Source organism: Macaca nemestrina, chromosome X (genome assembly GCF_043159975.1).
Source record: "Macaca nemestrina isolate mMacNem1 chromosome X, mMacNem.hap1, whole genome shotgun sequence".
Lineage (NCBI taxonomy): Eukaryota > Metazoa > Chordata > Mammalia > Primates > Cercopithecidae > Macaca > Macaca nemestrina.
Window position 1 is genome coordinate 125,519,062 of NC_092145.1, and position 25,828 is coordinate 125,544,889.

The following is a 25,828-nucleotide window of genomic DNA, read 5'->3' on the forward strand; positions in this document are numbered from 1 at the left end:
TACATGGTGTAAGGAAGGGATCCAGTTTCAATCTTGGGCATATGACTAGCCAGTTATCGCAGCACAATTTATTGAACAAAGTGTCCTTTCCACATTGCTTGTTTTTGTCAGCTTTGTCAAAGATCAGATGGGTGTAGATGTGTCACATTAGTTCTGAGCTCTCTATTCTATTCCATTGGTCTATGTGCCTGCTTTTGTACTAGTGCCACACTGTTTTGGTTGCTGTAGCCTTGTAGTATAGTTTGAAGTCAGATAGTGTGATGCCTCCAGTGTGGTCTTTTTGCTTAGGACTGCCTTGGCTATTTGGGCTCTTTTTGGTTCCCGATCAATTTTAAAATAGGTTTGTTCAGTTCTGTGAAGAATGTCATTTGGTAGTTTGGTAGGAATTGCATTGAATCTATAAATTGCTTTAGGCAGTATGACCATTTTAATGATATTGATTCTTCCTATCCAAGAGCATAGAATGTTTTTCCATTTGTTTGTGTCATCTCTGATTTCTTTGACCAGTGTTTTGTATTTCTTATTGTAGAGATATTTCTTCTAGCTCATTAGCTGTATTCCTAGGTAACTATTGTTTTTGTGGCAATTGTGATTGGAATTGTTTTCCTACTTTGGCTCTTGGCTTGGCTGTTGTGGGTGTATAAGAATGCTAGTGATTTCTATACATTGATTTTATATCCTGAAACTTTGCTGAAGTTCTTTTTCAGCTGGAAGGAGCTTTTGGGATGAGACTATGGGGTTTTCTAGATATAGAATCACGTGGTCTTTAAGCTGGGAAAGTTTGACTTCTTCTCTTCCTATTTGGATGCCTTTTAATTCTTTCTCTTGTGTTATTGCTCTAGCCAGGACTTCCAATGTTACGTTGAATAGGTATGGTGAGAAAGGGCATCCTTGTCTTGTGCCAGTTTTCAAGGGGAATGCTTCCAGCTTTTGCCCAGTCAGCATGATATTGGCTACAGGTTTGTCATGGATGGCTCTTATTATTTTGAAGTATGTTCCTTCAATACCTAGTTTATTGAGAGTTTTTTTTTTAACATAAAGGGGTATTGAATTTCATTGAAAGTCATTTCTACATCTATTGAGATAATCATGTGGTTTTTGTCTTTAGTTCTATTTATGTGATGAATCACATTTATTGATTTGCTTATGCTGAACCAACCTTGCATCCCAGGAATAAAGCCTGCTTGATCATGCTGAATGAGTTTTTTGATGTGCTGGTGGATTTGGATTGTAAGTATTTTGTTGAGGATTTTTGCATCAGTGTTCATCAAGGATATTGGCCTGAAGTTTTCTTCTGTGTGTGTGTGTCTCTGCCAGGTTTTGGTATCAGGATGATGCTGGCCTTTTAGAATGAGTTGGGGAGGAGTTTCTCATACTCAAGATTGTGGAATAGTGTCTATAGGAATGATACCAGCTCTTTGTACACCTGGCAGGAATCGGCTGTGAATTCATCTGGTCCTCTGCTTTTTTTAGTTCGTAGACTATTTATTATTGATTAAATTTCAGAGATCATTATTGGTCTGTTCAGGGATTCAGTTTCTTCCTGGTTCAGTCTTGGGAGTGTGTATCTGTCCAGGAATTAATCCAGCTCTTCTAGGTTTTCTAGTTTGTGTACATAAAGATGTTCATAGGAATCTCGGATCATTGTTTGTGTTTCTGTGGATTCAGTGGCAAAATTCCATTTCTCATTTCTGATAGTGTTTATTTGGATCTTCTTTTATTAGTCTAGCTAATGACTTATCTTATTAATTTTTTTCGAAGAAAACAATTCTGGGATTTATTGATCTTTTAAATGTGTGTGTGCGCGTGAGTCTCTATTTCTTTCAGTTCAACTCTAATTTTGATTATTTCTTGTCTTCTGCTAGCTTTGGGGTTGGTTTGTTCTTGCTTCTCTACTTCTTTTAGTTCTGATATTAGGTTTTTAATTTGATTTTCTATCTTTTTGATGTGAGTGTTTAGTGCTATACATTTCCTTCTGAACACTGTCTTAGCTTTGACCAAGAGATTCTGCTATGCTGTATCTCTGTTCTCATTAGTTTCAAATAATATCTTGCTATCTTACTTAATTTCATTATTTACCCAAAAGTTATTCAAGAGCAGGTTGTAATTGAATGGTTTTGAGTATTTTTTTTTTTTTTTTGTCTTGCTTTCTATTTCTATGGTGCTATGGTCCAAGAGTGTGTTTGGTATGATTTTGGTTCTTTTGCATTTGCTGAAGATTGTTTTATGCCTGTTTCTATAGTAGATTTTAGAGTATTTGTTATGTGGTGTTGAGAAGAGTATATATTGTATTGTTCTGAGGTGGAGAGTTCTAAAAAGGTCTATCATATCCTTTTGGTCAATATTGAGTTCAGGTCCTGAATATCTTTGTTTATTTTCTGCCTAGATGATTAGTCTAATAGTGTCAGTGGAGTGTTGAATTCATTCACTATTATAGTGTGGGAGTCCAGGTCTCTTTGCAGGTCTTTAAGAACTTGTTTTATGAATCTGGGTGCTCCTGTGTTGGCGGCATATATATTTAGGGTGGTCAGGTTTTACCGTTGAATTGAACCCTTTACCATTATGTCATGCCCTTCTTTGGCTTTTTGTTGTTGTTGTTTGAAGTTTGTTTGCTCTGAAATCAGGATTTCAATACATGTTTTTTTCTGATTTCCATTTGTTTGGTAGATTTTTCACCATCCCTTTGTTTTGAGCCTATGTGTCATTGCATGTGAATGCATGCTTGAAGACAGCGTACCAGCTTTTATTATTCAGCTTGCCACTCTGTGCCTTTTAATTTGAGCATTTAGACTGTTTACATTCAACATTAGTATTGACATGTGTGGATTTCATCCTGACATTGTGTTTTTAGCTGATTATTATGCCAGCTTGTTTGTGTGGTTGCTTTATAGTGTCACTGGTCTTTGTATTTAAGTGTGTCGTTGTAGTGCCTGTGATATGGTTTGACTCTGTGTCCCCACCCAAATATCATATGAAATTTTAATCCCCACATGTCCAGGGAGGGACCTGTAATCCCCACATTTCAAGGGAGGGAAGTGATTGGATCATGGGGGTAGTTTCCCCCATGCTGTTCTCATGATGGTGAGTAAGTTCTCACAAGATCTGATGGTTTTATAAATGCCAGTTTTCCCTACCCTCTTCTCTCTCCTCCTGCCACCTTGTCAAGAAAGTGCTGGCTTCCCCTTGCCTTCTACCCCAATTTTATGTTTCCTGAAGCCTCCCCAGCCATGCAGAACTGTGAGTTAATTAAAGTTCTTTGTAGCTGTGTGAAAAATGGACTAATACATCCTGGTAATGGCATTTCCTTTACATATTTAGTTCTCCTTTCAAGATCTCTTGTAAGGCAGATCTGGTGGTATTGAACTCCCTCGTCATTTGCTTCTCTGAAAATAATCTTATTTCTTCTTCACTGAAGAAACTTAGTTTAGCTGGATACAAAATTCTTGCTTGAATGTTTTTTTCTTTAAGAATGTTGAACATAGGCTTTCAATCTCCTCTGGCTTATAGGGTTTCTGCTGAGAGTTCCAATTTGGGCCTGATGAAGTTCCCTTTGTAAGTGACCCACCCTTTCTCTCTAGCTGCCTGTAACATCCTTTCATTTTGTCTTTGGAAAATCTGATGATTATGTGTCTTGAGGATGATCCTTTTATGTTGAATCTTGTGGGGGTTCTCTGTATTTCCTGAATTTGGTTGCTGGCCTCTCTAGTGAGGTTAAGGAAGTTTTCATGGATGATATCCTGAAATGTGTTTTCCAAGTTCTTTTCTTTCTCTCTGTTTCTTTCAGGGATGCCACCAATTCATAGATTTGGCCTCTATACATAATCCCATATTTCTTGGAAGTTTTGTTCATTCCTTTTCGTTCCTTTTCTTTATTTTTGTCTGTCTTATTTCAGAGAGCCAGTCTTCAAGTTCCAAGATTCTTTCCTCACCTTGCTCTATTCTGCTATTAGTACTTGTGATTGTATTGTGAAATTCTTATAGTGTGTTTTTCAGCTGTACCAGATCAGTTAAATTCTTTTTTATATACTGGCTATTTTGTCTGTCAGCTTCTGTATCATTTTGTTGTGATTCTTATTCTTCTTCGATTAGGTTTTGCTGTTCTCCTAAATCTCAATAATCTTTTTTCCTATTCACATTCTGAATCCTATGGTACTTTCTTTAAAAAGGTCTTTGGGGAACTCAAAGTTTCTGAAAGATCCAATTTATTGAACTCCCAGTGACACAAGATTTTACTTCCTTGCTGACATGCCAAGATGACTGGACATAAGAAACTTGAAGCTTTAAGTTTAAAAGAATACTCAAGAATAATGGAGAGCAGTGCTTATTTATTCACAGAGTGCAGGTATGCAGATATGCAGATGCAAATTGGGCACGTGGATGGAACAGATAACATCTGTAGACTCCATTTATTTCTCATTACAGATTTGCCTTGAGCTCAAATAAATAACACATTCTGAAGAATCTTAGAAGTATTTGGTGGGAATTATGTTAGCATTTTTGAAGATATTCAAGGATTTATAAGTATGAATTATGTTGCAAGGATCCGTGTCTGTCTTTGAATATAAACCTCAGGATACATCTAAGTTCCCAAACATCTTCCACATTGATATGGTGTAATTTTAAGAGGATCTGCCTGAACTAAAAGCAAACTGTACTTACCCAAAACCATCCTTCAAAGACTGGCATTGAGTATACAAATTCCAGGATTAGCCTGAAATTACTGATGATTTAACTCTGGAAATATTTGGGCACACTAAACTCACTCTCTGTATTGAAAATACTGAAAAGGAAGTTGAGAATGTTCATCAGTGAAGTGGAGTCAGAACTGATAAGATACTTGAATAAATAGACTCATTATTCTTAGTAATGCTTTTACTATTGCAAAGTAGTTCTCTTTGAATTAATAAAAATGTTTCAGTTTGCCACTTGGCCTATATTATACACTTCAGTATAACTACTGCTTATTAAATATTTTGGCACTCACCACAGAATGCCATCATTGTTGTTGTTGCTATTTTAGTTAATATTTTGTAACATGTGTTGCTCCAGATATTTTCATCTATACTGTCTTATTAATGTCCACGACAGAACTTAGAAGTGAGTAAATATTTCCGTTTTCTAAATGATGGTGTTGAAGCTCAGGGGGTTTAATGGATGCTCAAAGTGACAAAGAGATATGGATAGTCAATATACATCTACATTTATGCTGCATTTCCCCATTTATAATGGATGGATGGATGGATCTAAAGTGGTGTTTTTGTCATGTATCGGTGTTATAGACAAAATAACCACCACCTAAAGACATCCACGTCCTAATCTCAGAAACCTATAAATATATTTCTTTACATGACAAAAGGGACTTTGCAGAGGTAATTGAATTAAATATCTTGAGCTAAGAAGATTTATACTAAACTATCTAGATGGACTCCATGTAATCGCAGAAGTCCTTACAAGTGAAAGAAGGAGGAAAGAGAATCAGAGTCAGAAAAGAAGATGTGATGAGGGAAGCAGAGGTCAGAGTGATGAGATTCCAGAAGGGGGTCATAAGCCAAGGAATGCAGGTAGCCTCTAGAAGCTACAAAATTCAAGGAAATGAAATCCCCCTGGAGTCCCCAGAAAGAAACACAGCCCAGTGAATACCTTGAGTTTGGTTTCCTGAGAACGACTTTGAAATTCTGGGCTCCAAAAATGTATTATTATACATTTGTGTTGTTGGAAGATACCAAGTTTATGGAAATTGGTAACAATAACAAAATGAAACTAATATAGGAGGTAAGATAGATGTATAATAACCAGTTTCAAAAATCTCCTAATATTAAATCCACAGAAAAAATACCTTGTTTATAAAATTTTAATTTGCATCACCCACAGTGTCTCCTTTCTCATGTCTATGATTGTTCCTTCCCTTCTGTTTTACCATGTCAGATTAATAGAAGACCTTTGTTAATTCGTCAATAAATATTTTACATGCTAATTAAATTGATAACATAAGCTGAAATATAGCATATATGGACTAACTTTAATTTTTTTTTTTTTTTTTGAGACAGAGTCTCACTCTGTCTCCTAGGCTGGAGTGCAGTGGCGCAATCTCCACCTCCCTGGTTCAAGCAGTTCCCCTGCCTCTGCCTCCCGAGTAGCTGGGATTACAGGTGCGTGCCACCATGCCTGGCTAATTTTTTGGTACTTTTTTTTTCTATTTTTAGTAGAGATGGGATTTCACCATATTGGCCAGACTTGTCTCAAACTCCTGTCCTCAGGCAATCCACCCGCCTCGGCCTCCCAAAGTGTTGGGATTACAGGCGTGAGCCACGGCATCCAGCCTAACTTTAATCTTAATGCTAATTTTTCTCTCACTAAACTTTTACAATCATATTAATAGACTGTTTTCTTCCTAACCCACCTTTGATGATCCACTTACGGATGGGTCTTTGCACACCTGCAAATGGAGTTCTACCATTGCCGATGCCTTTCACATCCTTTCTGTTTCGATATGTTCCACTAAGTTTTCAAGGACCCTTTGTAGAATTTAAATCCTAATCTGTCCATTATATCTTTCCTGAATACTAGGACAGTTTTTTGTCAAATCCTGTTTCTTCCAAATGTGATAGAATGACTATATGTCAGAAAATATGCTAAACACTCTCTGTCAATAAAGTGTCTACTCTGCCATATTTTAAAATTTTCATATGTTTGTATCTCTTCTCCCCAACAAGTATACAAATTTTCTGAGTAGGATTGGGGTTGGGTGCTTATATTATGCCACACTAAAAGTGGTTCCTGCTTCTTAGGTTGTGACTCTCTGAACTTCGTTTTTCTTAACTGTCAAAATGAGGACTCATATACAGATCTTCTAGGGTCGTTGTGAGGAGTAATTGATATGATCTATGTGGAATTTCCTGGGATAGGTTACACATGAACTAGCTACCTTATAAATATCAGACTTTCACTTTCTCCTAATTTATAACAAGTGATTACTGAATATTTGCTGACTTCAAATTATAATATGCCATTTACCACTCTGACTAGAGGCCATCCAGATTTTAAAAAAAAGCAAACAACATGGAACAGAATTATTCTTATGGCCATTTCAAATCCTGTTGAATAAAACTAAATGAAAAAGAAGAAAGAATGAGAGAAAGAGCAGAAGAATAAAAGGAAAGAAGAAAGAGAAAGAAAGAAAAGAAAAGAAAAAAGAAAAGAAAAGAAAAGGATCATGGTCCTGCAGGAAGATATGTATCTGAAGGAAAAATTGAAGTCCAATTTTGGACTGCTTTTGAGAAAAATGTGAATCATGCTGTATCTTGATGTAGCAGTTCAATAGTTTTATAGTTCTGGTTTCAAAATCAGAGTCGTAGAGGGCACCACTGTTGATTCTCCAATTTCTAGTTTGGCACATGTCATAGTATATTTTTAAATAATTCTCCAGCCTTGAGATTAATCCTACTTACCAGTCTAGTAGTCTCTAATACCACTGTATTTTATTGCCAACTTTATTTTAATTCCTTCCTCTGGACTGCTTTCTCTTTATTTGAAGGTGCCCAAATTGGAACATGACTGTTGCCAATCAAATTTCAAATTGTAGCCAACCAAATTTCAAGCCAATCTATCAATGGAGATAGCTCTGTTGTGTCTTCGGAGCCCAACTACACAATTCGTGAAATAAAACAGTTGCCTTGGAAATAAGTCTAATGTTTTGGAATAATTTATTCAACCTTTTTTCCTCTTAGAAATTTAAATTTGCCTCAAAAGTCAGACATGATGTTTATCAACCTGTCTTATATTGGAATTTTCATTGCCTGTGAAGCCTAAGAACAACATTTCTGTACTGCAGTATTACTAGACCTTTAGTGTTTTTTAAAAAATCTGAGTAATTTTATGAAATTGGCTGCAAAAAGATAATAAACTTGTACTATTTCAGCAGTATGTTTAACCTTGGCACTTCATTTCTCATATCATCCAATTTTTTTGTAGAGATTAGAGATCTTGTTCTCCATTGGGCTCATTGTCTATACACATTTAGTTTATATAATTAAGCACTGACTTTATTTTTTCCCCTTGAAATGCTCAATACGAAAAGAAAATGTGGTGTTTTATTGGGTCAGTATATAACCTGTTGCCGTATCAGTCTCCCTTGTCCTTCAGCATTGCCCAGGATTCCAGAGATTCTTGAAAGGAATATTAAATGAATTAATTGATTGGTGACATGACTAACCCATTTAATTCCAGCACAAGTGTGAGAAATGGAAATCCAAACTTTAATAATGATCTTTCAGAAGGATGTAATAAAATGTTCTCATGTGTATTGTAAATTTTCTTTCAGTACAAATAATTGTAGACAAAATACACTGATCACTGACCAAAGAATAAGTGAATGATATGCCTTAATTTGATGAGATTAAATTCAAAAATTAAATAGAATAAGAATAGTAAAATAAAAAATCACATAGATGTCAATTTGTTAGTCTATCAGGTTTTTCTGATACTTCTGTGAATTACTATTCAGAATGTTTGGGATGGATGTTAAATCTATTTTCTTAGGGAAAAAATATCAAGCAAATAAAAATACTCCATCCCCCCATACCAAATTTAGGCGCCAACACCCATCTTCAATTAACCACAACAACCACATAATTGATTGTTTCCCTTCCTTGATGTACATATGTTGAATGAAATATATCTGCTTATATATTTCAAGTAGTCTGCACTTACCCACATAGATCTACATTACACCTCAGACACACACACAGATTTCAATGTAGGTTCCTACAAGCTGGGTTAAGAAGGTTCCTGACAAAAATCCAGAATTATAGAAAATGTTAATGAATATTTTCTCACATTTTAAGTTCCTTTTCTTTTTTTCCTTTAACTTTTGGCTTTAACATGTTTTGTCTGTCAGTTTACACCAAAGTAGCCTACAACATACTGAGCTTTAGATTACAAAACACAAATACTCACTTCTACTGCGTCTTGGTGGTATTCAATGATGTTGCATAGTAGATGCCATTTTTCTTAGGCGGAAAAATCCTCTATGCTAGGAGCTGTAAAGCTTCTTATACCATCAATCTTCGCAGAGTCAGAATATAAGCACCAGCGTGAAACAAATGTGATTCCAGTGGAAAAAACGTAAGTGAACCCCAACCCTGCACCATGGGGCTGACTTTATGAGGTTAGCTGGAAAAAAGTAGCACTGAGATCTATGATAATAATAATGATAGTAGTTTGTAATAACAGTTAGCATTTACTGAATATTTACCAGATGGTATTCTAAACATTTTCTTAGGCTATGCAGTCTTGGAAACATACTCTTGGGTTGCATGGAATGCAGTAGTCTTATCAGTCATTCTCTTGTTACCAACTCCTGAGAGAGAGGAAGGGAAACGGGACTAGACAGCAAGAGAAGTTGGGTACAGTAGCTGCAACAGAGGCTTCATCCAATGCCATGAGGAGCTTGGAAGTTGGATGGCCCTTCAGAGTTATCCTAAACTGAGCCAAGAAGACTAGACCGAATCACAATTTTTGGCCTTGTACTGTCCTTAAGACGGGGCATAACCTTGTTCAAAGCAGTTCCCTTCAGCTGAGGGCGATCCCATGAAGGGACTCAGTTGTGAGCTACCACCAGCCAACTCTCAGCAGCTGTAAGAATGAGTCCCTCAGTCCTGAAGTATCTGGATGGTGCCGCACAGTATCTACCATAAATGTCTCATATGTAATATCTAATTTATTTTTCACAGCCATCCTAGGAAGTAATCGCTATTATTTATTTTTTTTTCCAACTCAGAAATGTATTATTTATTGTATTTTCTACTTTACTACTTTACCATACAGCATAACTATTTCAAGTGAATTTGACTTACTGGGAGGTCTGAGAATGCAAGGTTTAATTTTAATTTTTTTTTAAATCCACCACTCCCTAAAGGATAATTTAACCTGTGATTTTACCTTTATGTAGTCTCTACTTTTTTCTGACAGAGCTTTTGAAGAAGCAATTTTTAAAAATAAAATAACCTGCTTTTATTTTATTTATTGCAACAAAATTTAGCAACTGTTGTATGAATGACAATCTTCTTAAAAGAAAGGCAACCTGACATAACAATTTAGAGTATAAGCTTAGAGCATGGACAGACCTGGATTCAAATTGAAGCTCTGCCATTTTCTGCTTGTGAACGGATAAGAAGGTATAGTATAGCCAGTGGCTTATCCTCTTGTGTAACAGTTTCTTTATTTGTATAGTGTGGTTACTAATTCCTACTTCACAGGAATCTGGTGACAGGAAACGTAAAAAAAAAAAATAGGCAAGGCTCTTTGTACCTTTCCTGGCACGTAAACTTCTTATACATATGAACTAATAGTTGGAAAGTTAATGAAACTCTGCTAGTCTATGTCTCATTTATGTTCCACTTCTTTTTTTTTTTTTTTTTTTATACTTTAAGTTCTAGGGTACATGTGCATAACGTGCAGGTTTGTTACATATGTATACTTGTGCCATGCTGGTGTGCTGCACCCATTAACTCGTCAGCGGCACTATTCACAATAGCAAAGACTTGGAATCAACCCAAATGTCCATCAGTGACAGACTGGATTAAGTAATCACTATTGTTATCTCAGCTTTACATACAAGGAAACTGAGACTCAAAGATTGGCAATCTAGGAAGCCAGGATTTGAGTCCAATTCAAGACTTTTGTCCCCACCCTCCAAAGGGAAGGTGTGGCATTGTACTACTATTGATTAATGTTTGATGAACTTACTTAAGAAAGTTACAGATTAATTCAACTTTATCTTTGAGCAAAATGTCTAGCTTTTGAAAAACAATTGAAACTCATTGCTATCATAACATTTATGTTAAAAACTCTCAAAAACCATCATTGGTGTTTGAAGTTCCCTGTGAACTAAAACTCCTACTTGAGTTAAAGCTGGGTGGTGGGTATGAAGAGGTACATTATATAATACTTTATGCCTTAATAAAAGATTAAATTTTTCCAAATTAACATTTTTAAAGGTCACAAGAACCAGAGGTGTTTACAGGTGATATTATTTTAAGGTGAAAAATAGTTAATTTCAAAGTAATCATAAGTATTTCAGGTGAATAGAAAAAGATGAAAAACTCCCAGTGTATTTTATGAAGCTACCAACACTTTAATATCAACCATGACAATGACAGGTAAAAATATAGCCCAATTTCACTTAGTGATAGAGATGAAGCATTCAAAATAAAATTTCAGAAACTAGAGTCAGAAGAATAGCACATTATGTTTAAGTAGCATTTATTCTGGGAATGCAAGGATGGATTGATTATTATTAAAAAATCAACATTATCAACTCTATCAAAAAAGAGAGTAGGAAAGCCTCATAGTCATATCAATAAGTGCCAAAAAAGCAGTTGATAAAAACCAGAGCCTTATTAATAAAAGTACTATGTAAAACAAGAATAAAAGGTAACTACTTACAGTAGGCTTCTTATTAAAAACTAACAACAAATATATACTAAATAATAGTCACTGAAATAATCACCATTACAAATCAGGAAATAAGGCAAGAGTACCTCCTTTGGGACCCTACTCTTAAAATAGCTGTGTATTAGTTCCCTAGCATTGCTCTAACAAAGTACCCACACACTTGGCTAAAAAAAACAGAAGTGTATTCTCTCCACAGTTTATGATGGTGAAAAGTCTTAAACCGTGGTTTTGGCAAGGTGGTGCTCTCTTACAAGGCTCTAGGGGAAAATTCTTTTGTGCCTCTCTCTTGATTCTGGTAGTTGCTGGCAATCCTTTTCCTTGGCTTGTAGTAGATTGGTGCAAAAGTAATGGCGGGTTTTGCCATTATGTTCAATAGATGCATCATTCCATTTTCTACCTCCATTTCCACATGGCCCATGTGTCTGTGTTCGAATTTCCAACTTCTTATAAGGGCACCAGTTATTGTATTAGGCCCAACACTAATCCAGCTTGACTGTATCTTAATTTGATTACATTAACAAAGATCCTATTTCCGGATAAAGTCAAATTCACAGGTTCCAGGAGTTATTACTTCAACATATGTTTTAGCGGACATACTCCAACCCATAGTAATCCATTGAAATCAAATATTCAAAGTTATTTTTAACATGGGTTACTTTCTATAATGAGGATAAGAAAGGTAAGAGGAGAAAAGGGGAAACAAAGAGAATAATAAAAACGAAAAGGCTGCTTTAAAAATCTTTACAAGAATATATCACTTACATTCATGTAAAGTTGTTTGTTTATTATTTATGTGTGTGTATAAAAAATTACTCTCCAGTGCTAAATACATAAATATTGAGTTAAAGAGCTGTTGCAAGTATTTTTTATTTTTTAGACAGGGTCTTGCTCTCTTTGCATGGCCTGGAGTGCAGTGGTGTGATCTCAGCTCACAGCAGCCTTGACCTCCTGGGCTCAAGCAATCCTCCCGCCCTCCTGCGTCAGCCTCCAAAGTAGCTTGGACCACAGGCTTGCACCACCATGTCCGGCTAACTTTTTTTGTTGTTGTATTTTTTGGTAGAGACAAGGTTTAGCCACGTTGTCCAAGCTGGTCTCAAACTGGGTTCAAGCTATCCACCTGCCCCAGCCTCCCAAAATGGTGGGATTACAGGCGTGCGTGAGCCACAGCACCCGGCCAGTTGCAAGTATTCTTACATAAAGATCCCCAAAATGAGTAGACTTAGACGATTATTATATAGTTTGGTCAAAATGTGCAACATATTACAAAAGTGGCCAAAAAACCCTGAATAAACAAGTAATAATTACATGTTAATGGCAAAACTTTGGGAACATAATTTCTTTAAAAATTATGTATAGCAACTCTTTTTACATGTGTATGCAAAAGTATTAGAAGCAAGCGAAATTATTTTAATTCCTATAATAGAATTTAGCAGGGGAATATTCCACGGTGTTCTGCAGATGACACTGTGACTTCTGGGTGTTCTTACCCTCTGAATTGCTATGAAAACCTCAGTTCTACAATATGCCATTCCATGCCAGGCCAGTAGGGGGAGTGTGCAGCTAAAGTGGTCACATACATAATTTGAAGAGCAAACGGGGAAATTAGACTGATAATATTACTTATTTGCAGTATTGTATCAGATGACAGCGGATTAAGAAAGGGATAGTTTGAGTTGGAGGGGGAAATAGCTGATGTAGAATAAAGAAAACCTAATCAGAGTTCTTTGAATATGTGCTCTGGTAAGTTTATCTTAACTCCCTTAACTCTTTGCAATAGGTATGTAAGAAAGTGGAATGTTTAATTTTTCATACTTTCCCCCCCTACTCACCAGGATTTACCTGAGCAGAAAATAAATGTAACATTTAAGGTTGAAAAGTCTCGGACTGCTGGAATAATCTTTTTGAGGATTAAAACCCATCCACAGAATCTGCTAGACATAATACAAACCAGCACATTTTCTCAAAGTCATAGCACTAGTAATTATCTATGCTGACTGAGCCAGTTCGTTAAACTCTATGGATACAATGAAGTATACAACATAATATCTTTCCTTAAAGTGTTTCCAGACAAGGAAAGTCATTGCCTTTGTTCACGATTAACCATAATTCACAATAGAGATAGAAAACTTACAGTAGAAGAGCAAATGGTACATAAGGAGAGCAAAAAAGACGTGTAATTATATACAAACTGTGTAACAAAAAGTGTAATACACATGTATGATTCAAATAAATATTCACCTGCTACTCAAAGATGGTTCAATAACTTTCAGTATTACAAAATATGTTCCTGTTCATTTCTATTGCTTTGCCTTTTAGCAGTGGTAGCCTTTAACAAAGTATCTGCAAATGAAGGGAATTCTTGATTGATGGGTAACATTTTTGAGCACTCCCTTTGTGAAGAAGGCTACCCTGAGAAGCATGCTTTATAAAGCTGCAAAGCAGGTGTGCATTCTTTTGTACTAAAAATAGCATAGGCAGTTACATGAAGTGGTCATCATCATGCTGAAAGCAGCTGGCTTCTCAAGTGGAGAGTAGTCTATTTGAGGTTTAAAACAATAAGAACTGCATTTTTGTCCTTATTTTTTTCCTCCATTTAAGCCTCATGTGCTTGGACAAATCATGTACCTTTTTGAACTACAGCAGGAATTCAAAATTCATTGAAATAAGAATAGAAACTAATGGAAAATAATAATGATTTAGGTTATAATAGGTGTCTAAAATACAAGATATAAAGTGTTTTCATCTGAATGTGAGATATCATTATTAAAACAAATACTATGTTCAATAAAAAGCTGATAAAGGAGTTAAACATAAATTTGATTAAAATTACAGCTGCTAGCTGGGCGCGTTGGCTCACACCTGTAATCTCAGCACTTTGGGAGGCCGAGACGGGTGGATCTCGAGGTCAGGAGATCGAGACCATGGTGAAACCCTGTCTCTACTAAAAATACAAAAAAATTAGCCGGGCGCGGTGGTGGGCGCCTGTAGTCCCAGCTACTCAGGAGGCTGAGGGCTGAGGCAGGAGAATGGCATGAACTCAGGAGGCCGAGCTTGCAGTGAGCCGAGATCGTGCCACTGCACTTCAGCCTGGGTGACAGAGCAAGACTCTGTCTCAAAAAAACAAAACAAAACAAAACAAAACAAATTACAGCTATTGGGGATAAATATAAATGTCAGGTCATGTGTTTATTGCTAATTCCCACATTTTGTAGACCCAGAAATGAGCCAGAATCCTCAGTTATATCATAAATTCTGAATGAACTTTAGCGGGTCATACAATCAATATCAATATCCTAGTCTCTAACATGAAAGGAAATGGGGAAGTAATCTCTAAACCCATTTTAATTCTCAACCTAAACAATAATAAATAACTAGTACAATGACTTGGGTAAATGTTTGATGGATGTTATATACTGTAATTGAGGATAATGAATATTTGAACCTTAGAGGAGAGTAGAATCAGAATGAAGAGACAAGTTGCCACTGACTCATAATTTAAAAATAAGATGCCATAATTTATTAAAACTGCATTGCAGGGACTTCAGTTTCAGCTCAGAGATATAAAGACCTTGAATTCCATCATTACTAGCCTTACATCAAGAAAAAGCTGAACGAGCTGAGTATTAACACCTTTTTTGGACACCTCAGATAATTGAGATTGCAGGGCAAACCAGTATCCCAAATGTAGAGAAACAGGCCTCTCCAAGGACAAAAATCAGGCACTTACTTACCTCGAACAGAAGTCACTGGGAATATGCCATATAAGCCATAAGAAACATTAAATTAGAAATTCTGATGGATTATTGGAGGCTTGATTCAGAGGATTAAGAATCCTAAGAAAGCCCCTCAGTTCCAACACCTTCCATACACACAAGACCCTAGCATCGAGAGGGGAAGAGTAGCCATTGTCAAATCCTTTCTCCCTTAGGAAACAAAAGGCCTAGTCTCTGAGGTCTGATGTCTCCCGCTGGCACCAAAGAAATCCCATTCAAGCTTGATGAAGGGAAAATTTCTCTGCCACAGCCTCCATTTGCCACTTAAAGAAAAATGTAAAAAAATAAATGTACAGGGGAGAAGAACTTAAGGACACAGACCAGAGTTACTAGAGGATCACTGCAGTGGGTGAAGGATTAGAAGTATGAAAGTAGAAAAAGCTCTACCACTAGAGAAAGAACAGAAACACTCGTGAGGGCCACATCTCCTAGGCACAGGTTCACAATGCACTCCAGAGACTAGGATCTAATCAGAGGATTATAGAAAGCTTTTCCTCCCCCACATGACATCACTACCATAATAATAAGCCTTCAGGAACAGAAACAGTGAAGTCCAGTTGCGAGAGGAGCAAGAGACAGACTTTCTCTAAGAAACAGTACAAAGGGAAACCCTGAAGCCAAAAGGGAAGACAAAAAACAAACAAACAAAAACAGTCAATGGAGGAATTTGAACCTCTTTTGCCCATAGCCACAACAAATACCAAATACAATCCAACTCTTGGCCACATTACAATAAATCCACACACTAAAGGTCTGTTTAACTCAATATTTACCACCCTGTGCGACATGTCTGGCTTCCAGGAAAAAAAATGTAACGGCATTTCAAAAGGCAAAAAGAATACAGTGTAAACAGAGAAAGTAATTGGCAGATACAAACTCAGATATGACACAATGTCGAAATTGTCAGACAGAATTTAAAATAACTATGGTTAATATGTTAAGGTTCTAATGGAAAAGGAGGGCAGAATGCAAAATCAAGTGGGTAGTATCAGAACAAAGATGGTAACCATTGGAAAATATCAAAGAAATATTCTAGAACCAAAGCAAACAAGCAAAAACACAGAAAATAAAAACTCCTTTTAGGAATTTGTTGAGTAGACTTGACAAGGCTGGGGAAGAAATCAGTGACCTTGAAGACAGGTTTATATAAATTTCCCAAACTAAAATGCAAATAGAAATAAATGGCAAAAAGAGGCATCCAAGAATTGTGGGACAATATGAGACCATATAACATATAAAAAATTGGAATACTAGAAGAAGAAAGAGCGAATGTGTCAAAAGATATATTTGAAGAAATAATAGCTTAAAATTTTCTAAAAATAGTTACAAACACCAAACCATAGATCAAAGCAGCTCAGAGAACACCAAGCAAGATAAATACACACACAAATGCCTGCACACACACACACCCCTAGCCATATCGCATTCAAACTGCAGAAAACTAAATACAAAGAGAAAATATATGAAGCAGCCAGACAAAGGATGAATACAATTGATAAAACTCTAGCAATCAAAGCCAACCAATAAAAGAGAGAGAGCAAAGATATGAAGTGTCACTATCAGAAATAAAAGAGGAGGGTCATCACTACAGTTCCTAGAACATTAAGGATAATAAAAGAATACCATAAACAATCCTATGCTCATAAATTCAGCAACTTAGATAAAACAGACGAATTCCTTGAAAGACACATACCACCAAAATTTACTCACAGAGAAACAGATAACCTGAACAAACCTATACCTATCAAACAAATTGAATTAGTAACAAAATGTTCCAAAAAGGAGTACCAGGCTTAGACTATTTAACTGGTGAACTTAATGTGATTTTAGCGCTTGTCCCCCTTCTAAAATTCATGTAGAAATGTAATGACCAATGCAGCAGTATTAAAAGATGTGATCTTCAAAAGGTGATTAAGTCATGAGAGTGAAACCCTTCAGAATGGGATTAGCTGCCCTTACAAAGGGCTTGATAGAGAGAGTTTGTCCCTGTTGCCCTTTCACCTTCTGCCATGTGAGGACACAACATTACCCCATCCAGAGTACGCAGCATTTAAGGCACCATCCTACAATCAGAGACCAAATACTCAGCAGACAAATAAACCTGCAGGTGACTTGATCTTGGACTTCCCAGCCTCCAGAACTGTGAGAAAATAATTTTTTATTTTTTATAAATTACTTAGTCCCAGGTATTTTGTTATGGTAGTACAAAATGGACTAAGACAGAAATCATCCATGCATTTAAGAAATAAATAATTCTAATCCTAAACAGTTTTTTTTTCCAGAAAATATAGAGGAAAGAACTAAAACCAAAAAAAAAAAAAAAAGGTGATACGGAAAAAAAAAAAAAAAAACAACAGACAATTATTGCTCATGAACATAGCCATAAAAATCTTCAAAAAATATTAGCAAATTAAATCCAACAATGTATAAAAATAATTATACACCATGCCCCATGGGGTCTATTCAAGAATGCAAAATTGGTTTAACCTTTATAAGTTAATCGATTTATTTTGCCATGTTAACAGACCTAAGAAGAAAAATAACATAATCATATCAATAGGTGCAGAAATTGATCAATAACATGCAATACTCGCTCATGATAAAAATTCTCAAAAACCTAGTAGTAGAAGGGAACTATCTTAACCTAATAAAGGATAAGTATGAAAAGCTTTCAGCTACCAGGTATGATGGTCCATGCCTGTAACCCCAGCACTTTGGGAGGCTGAGGTGGATCACTTGAGTCTTGGAGTTCAACATCAGCTTGAGCAACAAAGCGAGATCTTGTCCCTACAGAATTTTTTTTTAAATTAGCTGGATGTGGTGGCATCCGCCTATAGTCCCACCTATTTGGGAAGCAGAGCCAGGAGGATTGCTTGATCCCAGAAGTTCGAGGCTTCAAGGAGCTGTAATAACACCACTGCACTCCAGCCTGGGAGACAGAGTGAGACCCCTGTTAAAAAACAAACAACAAGAAAGAAAATTACAGCTAATGTCATACTTAATGGTGAGAGACAAAATGCTTCCTCCCTTATCCTCTCTTACCACTCCTAGGAAACATTGCACTGGAAGTACTAGTTAGTGTAATAAGTTAAGATAAATAACTAAAAGTTACACAAATTGGAAAGGATTAAACAAAGCTATTATTATTTACTGATAACATAAATGTCTATAGAGAAACCCCAAAGAACCTATGGCAGGAGTTGGGGTGGTCAAGCTAACAAAATACCTCTTGGAGCTAATATATAAACTTATCAATCAAGGGCACAGGTTACAAAGGAATGTGCAAAACAATAACTTCCTCTTATACCAACAATGAATAAATAAAATTTAAAATTAAAAACATATATACTTTATTTTTCTATGTTATTATAAATGATATATGTATATATTAAGATTTTAGCATACTTTAAAAAGTTTGCTAAAGTATAAAGTATACTATACTTTAGCAAACTAACTTTAGCAGTTTTTTGAAGCAAATGATAGTATAGCATACTTTTAAAGTTTATAATATACTTACTATACAATTCAGCAATCCATAGATATAAAATCAGCAGAATCCGTATAGCATATATATGTGAACAATAAAAAATACTGATTTTTTTTAAAAATCAAAGATTTAAGTAAATGGAATGTCCATGCTCATGGATAGCAAAACTCAAAATTGTTAATATTTCAAATATTCCAACTTCATCTATTCATTCAACAAAATCCCAGTCAATATTCCAGCAAACCATTCATTTTGATATTGGCAAACTGATTCTAACCTTTATATGGAAAGGCAAAAAAACCCAAAATAGCCAACATGATACTGAAGAAGAAGAATAAAGTTAGAAGGCTTGCACTGCCTAATTGGAAAACTTACTACAAAGATACAATAATCATAAAAGCATAGCATTGGTGAAAGCATGAATACATAGATCAATGGAATAGACTTGAGAAACTCATTCTTTGCTTTAGCAAATATAAATGGTGGAAATGTAGTCACTTTGGAAGACGGTTTTGTGGTATCTTATAACATTAAATTTACACTTACTATTCAATTCAACAATCATATCCCCAGGTATTTACCCCACTGACTTGAAAATTTTTGTTCACACAAAAACCTGTACAAGAAAGTTTATAGCAGCTTTATTCATTATCACCAAGAAATCAAAGGAAACAATAGGTGAATGGATAAACAAACTGTGGTATCTCTATACTCTTCCGAGATACAGATAATAAATAGGCTATTAATCTACACACAGCAATATCAATGATTCTTAAATGCACTTCTTTTTACTTAAAAGTAAAAGAAACCAAATTAACAAGGCCATATACTACAAGATTTCATTTATATGACATACTGAAAAAATGCAAAACTATAAGAACAAAAACTGATCCAGTGGATTGCAAGGGCTTACATAAGTGGTACTGTTTGAGTAATGGAAACACAGGGGATGTTTTAGGATGGTGGAACTAATCTGTATCATACTGTATAAAAGGACATTATGCTATGTATTTGCTTAAATATGTAACACAATGAACTTCTATACGCACAATTTTTAAAAAACCAACCAGGAGACTGAGGGATATCAGAATGGAATTCAAACTGCAATGAAACCATCTAACTCTGTAATCCCAGCACTTTGGGAGGCCGAGGCGGGAAGATCACCTGAGGTCAGGAGTTTGAGACCAGGCTGGCCAACATGGAGAAATGCTGTCTCTACTAAAAACACAAAATATTAGCCAGGCATGGTGGCAGCACCTGTAATTCCAGCTACTCGGGAGGCTGAGGCAGGAGAATCTCTTGAACCGGGAGGCGGAGGTTGCAGTGAGCCGAGATTATGCCACCGTACTCCAGCCTGGATGAGAGAGCAAGACTCTCTCTCAAAAACCAAACAAAACAAAACATCTAACTCTATTACAAATGTATGCCATAATCTCATTGAAAGTGAAGAGAATAACAGTACTCACCTGAGTTACTCTGGACAAAAAGAAAGGTACATAAAGACCGTATTCTGTTGGTAAAGTCTCATGGAGATACAGATTAACAATTCTGAAGCTGCTGTACATGTTTACTGGGATTGAACAAACAAGTAAATGGAGGTTTTACTTGTTTTGTCAGGTAAATAGATAGTGTACATAGTAGTAGATAGTAGAAGCCAAGTTTCCCAATGTTGGAGTGGAAGGTTACAGATAAGCAAAGGGGGAAAGCCAGAATGGACCACGTTGTACTGGAGTAGATATGGAGAAATCAGTATTGACTCATGGTTAGGCTTGATATAGATACAGATGCATAGATAGAGAATTACTTTTAGTTATGTGTATAGACATAGGCTAGTATACATACGTATATTCTTAGCTCTGTTCACTGACAGGGCCTACAAGTAAATTACAACCAAGTAGCAACGAATTTAACCAGAACCCAGACCTTGAGGGTTTTTTTAAAAAAATAAATTGCTGATTGTAGACAGAGGCAGAGAACATACAAGATGAGACTGGAGCATTTTGTCATGCCAGAAAGTAAGGAAGTACTTGTAAATCAAAATTATGAGGCATGCCAAAGAGACACAGGAGCTAAGCGAAAGAGTCCATCATGACTAAAGCTGGAAAAACTGGAGTAAAAAAAAAAAGAAAAGAATGGATACTGGACTATACCCAAAGTATTAAATAAATATCCAAAAGAACATACTGACATAAATAAATAATTGACTAGATAGGTAAATAGGGAAAATACACAAATCTCCTATGCAGAAGACTTCCAAATAATGTATGTAGATATTCCACTCTTAAAGAGGTGGAGCATAACTCCCTGCTTTCTAAGTTTGAGCCATATATAGTGACTTCCTCCCAAAAAGAGCAGTATAAGAAGGGAGAAAAAAATTAACTTTACGGTGGAAAAACCTGACAAACATTATATTCACCTGATTGATTAAGGTGTACATCAACAAGTCACATCAGTAGTATCTTCTCTTGATATGATGCAGTGAAAATGGTACTTTACCTCTGTGGTTTTTCTCCCTCAAACCCACAACCCCTATGTATCCATGAGAAAAATATCAGACAAACCCAAATTGAGAGACATTCTATGACATACCTAAAGAGCATTTTTCAAAACTGTCGAGATCATACAAAACAAAGAAAGTCTGAGAAAATGTCCCAAATCAGAGGAGGCTAAAGAGACATGACAAAATGTAATTTGGTATCCTAGATAAGATCCTGGAACAGGCAAAGGACATTAGAAGAAAAAGTAATGAAATACAAATAACATGTGGAGTTTACATAATAGTAATGTACCAATGTTGAATTCTTAGTTGTGACAGATGTAAGATGTTAACAATAGAAGAAACTGGGTATGGGGTATTTGAGAGCTCTCTCTGACTATCTTTGCAATTTATCTGTAATCTAAGCCTATTCCAAGTGACATTTAAGTGATGCTATGGTTTGGCTTTGTGTTCCCACCCAAGTCTCATCTTGAATTGTAATCCCCACCTGTCAAGGGAGGGAAGTGAATGGATTCTTCAGGCTGTTTCCTCTATGCTGTTCTTGTGATAGTGAGTGAATTCTCTGGAGATATGATGGTTTTTTAAATAGTAGGTTTTCCTGCATTCTTGCACACTCTCCCCCTCTCTTGATTTCCACCATGTAAGACGTGCCCTGTCCCCTTTTGACCCAGGATGTGTCTAGAAGTGTCATCTGGGAGATAGGGCCTGGAATGCGTGCCTTATGACTCTTCCTGGTGCCCTCTCCTACTGTGGCTTAGCTGGTAACCAGGATGCAAGATAAAGTCATCTTTGCTCATTGCTCTCCTCTCCCCAAATAGAAGGAAGGAGTCACTTTTCTTGCTGTGATCTGCACAGCGTGGGGTTTGGAGAGGGATGGTACAAATACTCCCATAGTCGTGCCAGTTGATGTCTCCCTAGGTCACGTGGCACCCTATTCACTGGCTCTAAGCCAAGCCTAGCACTAGAAGTTGCCTAGGGATTACAGTCCTTGTGTCCTAAACTGCCTTTCAAATTTACCCAAACTACCCATTTTACAAGGGATTAATAACCAGAATATATAAGGAACTCAAAAAACTCTGTAGGAAAAAAAATCTAATATTCTAATTTAAAAATGGGCAAATATTTCAATGAACACTTCCTAAAAGAAGACATGGAAATGGCAAACAGGCATATAAAAAGGTGCTCAGCATCACTGATCATCAAAGAAATGCAAATCAAAACTAGAGTGAGATATTATCTCACCCCAGTTAAAATGATTTTTATCCAAAAGTCAGACAATAATAAGTTCTGGTGGGGATGTGGAGAAAAAGGTACCCTCATACACTGTTGTTAGGAACGTAAATTAGTACAAGCACTATGAAGAACAGTTTGGAGCTTCCTCAAAAAAAAACTAAAAATCGAGCTACCATACAGTCCTGCAATCCCACTGCTGAGTGTATACCTAAAATAAAGGAAATCAATATATTAACTATATATCTACATTCCATGTTTGTTGCAGCAGTGTTCACAATAGCTATGATTTGAAAGCAACCTAAGTGTCCATCAGTAGAAGAATGGATAAAGAAAATGTCATAGATGAATGGACAGAGAAAATTATACACATTGGAGTACTATTCAGTCATAAGAAGAATGGGATTCTGTCATTTGCAACAACATGGATGGAGCTGGGGGTCTTTATGTTACATGAAACAAGCCAGGCACGGAAAGACAAATATTTCATGTTCTCACTTATTTGTGGAACCTAAAAATCAAAACAATTGAACTCATGGACATAGAGAATAGAAGGATCATTACCAGAGGATAGGAATGGTAGTAAAGGTGAAGGGGAAGTTGGGGATAGTTAATGAGTATTAAAAAATACAAAGAATGAATAAGTCCTAGTATTTGATAGAACAACTAGGGGACTATTGTCAATAATAATTTAAGGGTACATTTAAAACTATTTAATCTAACTAAAAGGATATAATTTGATTGTTTGTAACACAAAGGATAAATGCTTGAGGGGATAGATACACAATTTTCCATGATGTAATTACTATGCATTACATGCCTGGACCAAAATATCTCCATGTACTCCATGAATATGTATGTACCCACAAGAAACACAAATAAAAAAATTTAAGAAGTAAATTATATCAACTTGTTTTATCCTTTCCAGGGGGGAAATTTGAACAAAACTTAAGGTAATTTTGTAATAATATAACTTTCCATGTATATATGAGAAATTATTTGCAAATAAATTAACTTGCTTTCACATCACTGTTAAAAGGAAGTATAAATACATAGAACTCACAAAGATGGATAGCTGTCTCCCCAGATTAATGTGTTTAGAAGAAATCCACAGGATGGGATAAAATATCTGCAAACTATCTATTTTACAAGGGATTAACAACCAGAATATATAAGGAGATCAAACAACTCGATAGGAAAATATCTAATAATCTGATTAAAAATGGGCAAATATTTCAATAGGTATTAATTTCCTAGGTATTCATCTTAAATGCTGACAAAGACCCAGCAGATGCTCAAAGATTGATATTGCTAAAAATTCAGGTGTAATCTATGTATGATAAAGGGTGAATTACCCTCATCAATGCTCTGAAAGTGAGGATGGGAGATGAGAAGGAAGGGTGTGGCTCTCAAACTGTCCTAATTTTCCAGGTAGGTTGACTATATGCCAAATAAGTAATAGATGATGATAAGAGGAGGATCAGGATTAGTATAATGGAGAATCTTTTAATTACATTCTATAACTACCTCACTAATCAACTTTTATCTTTATTTAACCTAGCCGCATCTCCAAGTTCTAGTAGGAAATAGGTTTCGCTCTACCTCTTATATAATCTAGGACAAATGCTTCCTAATACAGGATTTAGATTAGCCTGAATGACTCACTATTTAGTTACAGAGGCCTAACTTACAAAATATGACAGAGTTTTCTAGTAAGTGAACATAAAATGTCTTGTAATGAGTTCCAAACATTTCTTTTCAAATGAAACGACAGATCGTTGTTGCTCATCTATTATGTACAAAGAACTGCCCTTTGCACAATAATAATTATAGTCATTGTGGGTTTTCAGCAATGTTAACAATGGAAACAGTGTACATTCCTGATTACCGAATCAAAGTTTATAATTAGCTAAACTGGAATAAAGTTAAGATGTATCATCTAACCTTGAAATCTACCGAATCTTAATTTTTCCTGTGAATTTTGATACGACTTTAATTTGTGGCTCCAAAACAGAAAAAATTCTTATTTTTTGTTAGCGAATAATTGCAAATTATAGTGAAAAAAGAACACGTAGTATGAGTTGATCATAGCAAACTTTGTAGCCTTATACATGAACCAGTGAGAGTTTTACTAAATTATCAGTATCTGGAATTCTATTAAGGAAAATCGTGATGGAAGAATCCACTCTATGGATTTTTCATAATAAACTCTCAAGGCATTTTTTTTTGAAATTTTGGAAACAAATGTCTGATCTAAAAAGGTATATATGCTTTCCCAAAGTTAAGTAACATAATATTTCTTAGTAATAGGTGCACTAAAGACAGACTTTAGAGGTATCAATAATACTGACTGTTTTTGTAGAAAACCAATCTGTCTCTACTTATCCCAGAGAACACTACTGAGAGGTCTTCTCTGTCCATAGTTGTAAAAAAAATTTGCCAATTTTTATGATTATTAACTTATTAATTAACCTTAATCTAGATGTAATATTTATCTTTCTTCACTATATTTTAGCCCTTTCAGCACTTTAACGATGTCCTCTATGTTTACCATCTTAGCATCATATAACTTAACTGGTTTGGGGATTCTATAGCATTTTTCTGAACACACTCATTTCTTGACATACCTTTGAAAATAGACATCCCACACCATGTACAAGCCAATTTCTCTTTTCCTCTTCACAGAAAATATTTTTAGAAAAAATTTTGGGCTTTCTGCCTCTGTTACTCATCAGTAACTCAATTGTCTAAGGAAAATGACTTATTTGTTGCGAAATCCAACATTCATTTTTTTTTTGTTCCAATGTATTTCTTAGCAGGAATCAGCATGGTTGACCACTCCCTTCTTGAAACACTGTCTTCATCTGTTCTTCACTACATTGCACTTCTTCCTGTCCTGTGGAACATTCCCACTCACACTATTTTGCTGGCTTTTTAATGAGGTCTGCAAGACTCAATCAGTGACCTTCTGGGTTTTCTTTTCTTTTTTTTTTTGGTCTACCCAGTGACTTCTCATGGCTTTAAATACCATTCAGATACTTTTTAATTCCAAAATTACCTGCCTGTGCTTGAGACCTGCTTGGCACACCAGACTAATTTATAAATCCACCAATTTGATAGCTCCACTTGGATATTACATTAGGCAGGTATTTCGCACGACACTCCAAAAAAGAACTCTCAATTTTGCCTTCTATCATACCTGCTTCTCCCTAATACTTTTAAATCTTAATAAATAAATTGACTAGTCAGAAAAGGAGACATATTACTGCATCAAAGTCCTTTAGTAGGTAGAAAGAGATCGCAACACAAGTGGAAATGTTCAGCTTCGTCATTAGAACAGTCAGTTCATAGTGACCAGAAAGAAAGCATGGCAGATGAAGACACTGG